Below are 2,444 nucleotides of genomic sequence, written 5' to 3' on the forward strand. Positions count from 1 at the left end.
GTAGTTTGTATATTCCAGAATCAAAGGGGGACGTTCATATGGACACACTGATCTGATCACAACTTGCATGTATTTGCCTCTCCCATCTCTCACTGCTCCCCGTGTAATTTTTCTTGTCTAAACACAGTGAAAACGTTTCTGAAACCCTAACTCCTGCATGAAATACAAATCTTCTTTCCTTCTTTGAGATTTTTCCCATGAACCCTATCTCAAATGCGAAGAATCACTCTTCAGCTTACAGACACCTTTATGGCAGGTGGAAGTTGTGTAGTCTTTCAGAAATTACCCATTTTTTCTGTACTTACATCAATAAGTGCTCTGTCTCAGATTAAAAAATTGAAAATTCTAACTGTCTTCTCCCTGTCATTCAGGATCCCCTTTTTCCTCTTTCCAGGACCCTGTGAATGTTTTTCAGTGTTACACTGCCTGTGTTGCAACTTTCTTAATCCATCCTTATTTGTCCTCTTGTCTCTGGTCTCTGCTGCTGTAGACAGGCATCCCATTGCCACAGACCTCCAGGTCTCTCATTCGTCAGTGTTGATGTTTCACATTTCCTTTATTTTTCCATTGCAGTAGTAATCCAGACAAAGGTAGGAAGGCAGATTCTGGATTTCTAGCTGTTCTTGCCTGCTAAATATTTGTATTTGTCTTAAAGAACTTATCAATCTCTAAAACGGGTATAGAACCTGTTTAGAATCCACATCATCAGTGAGGGCTCTGTAAATTGACGTTCAGGAGCCACTGCAGTTAAGTGAAAACGTTTTTACATTATGTGGTTCAAATGCACTATGAATCTGCAAGACTGTTCTTTTTGCTGTAACTGTTTTAGTACTGCAGGCTTTTAGCTGTGAATGCGTACTGTTCCCTTTTCTCTTTGTAACAATAGAGCAGAGGAAGTAAAGTGGTGGAAGCCCTCCTTCACTGAGTGTTGTGACAACTGAAGAATTCTCTCTACTCTTTGAAATCTTATAGAATAGGAACTTGTAAAAGTGTTGACCCATCTTTAGTTTGGCACTTCAAATGTGATTCTGAATGTCAAATCACTGAACACATTACTGAGGAAAAATGCGAGGGGAGCCAATGGTGACAAGTGGTTAGCAATTGCAAAAGGGAGCAGCTGAAATGAAATGAAATGTCACTGCAGAGGTTGACACTGGTGAAATGAACAAAAACAACAGCAAGCATTTCAGTGTATTTGACTGACAGCAGCATGACAATGTTGTCAATTAATTTTTGAAAATAGAAATAGTTTGTGGTGTAGTTTGAAGTCATAATTACTTGAATGAACAGAACCAAATTGTGGAGCATACATTATCAGTGAAGTTTGACTGCAGCCTGGAAAAGAATGAGGCAGAATGAAAGAGCAGCAATTGTAATGCTAAATTAAATTGGAGGGTTTTAGTTATGTCAGTAAACTCAGCCTTACATTTGGATTAATGACAGGGAAGATCCGCTCTCTTGTATGCAGAGGGAATTCTGGTCAGTCTTATGTAGTGTCAGAGAATTCCTGGACATAGCCAAACACAGGACTGTATCACCCATCAGAATCTCATGGGATTTCAGATTGGTAACTGACATACAGGATTATCTTGGCTGAAGTGTAGGATTAAATTACTTCAAAATATTCTAACAGGTATCTTCATTGCTAGACTGAAGTAGTCTCAGGAATGAGGGCAGTTTTACCAAAGGTTCTGTATTTAGCCAAACTCACTGCTTGTATTTTGGCTGGTTATACTGTTTTTCAGTCTCTCTTGAAGTTATTGTCTTTCAGCATTGTGCTGTCTCAGACCTCAAGTCACAGGATTTGCGTAGAGGACTGTTGGCTCACATATAGTTTGTTCCCATCAAATACATTATTTCAAATGCAGTGGTCCAATACTGACTCCATTCTTTTTGTTCTGTCAGCCTTGTATTGATTTGACTTTCAGTAGATTAATTGAATGTTATACAGGCTTTTATTGACAAAATTCTACAATATACATAACTTACTCAGTGACGCTGTTGGAAGGCTCATTTATATCCAGGTACAGCCTTTGATTCACACATGCTCATGAACAAGCACTCATACAGGCAAATAAAACTGCACATTGTACCATACTAGCCTGCATTCTGTCAGTCTGCTATCCTTTCTCCCAGTTGCCATTAAAAAGGAGAGCAGTGTCTGAAATTCTGGATCATGTGCTTACCAGCTTAAACAGAGCATCAATGGACTATCATTATGGCTGTGGAAAGATTTAGGGTAGGGCTTTTGAAGGAACGCGCTCTGGCAGAGCTGTGCTGTGGGAGTTCACAAACGTTGTGGTGGTGTTGCAGTGGCTCATCACACTGTCTTGATTCTGCAGCTGTTCAAAGTGGGCCTTGCACCCTGCCTTTTAGCTGTCCATTCTGCTGCCCATTTCTGGGTGGGGGCTGGTTGCTGAATGCTGGGGGAGAGGGAAGGATCT

Source organism: Meleagris gallopavo, chromosome Z (genome assembly GCF_000146605.3).
Source record: "Meleagris gallopavo isolate NT-WF06-2002-E0010 breed Aviagen turkey brand Nicholas breeding stock chromosome Z, Turkey_5.1, whole genome shotgun sequence".
NCBI classification, from domain to species: Eukaryota; Metazoa; Chordata; class Aves; order Galliformes; family Phasianidae; genus Meleagris; species Meleagris gallopavo.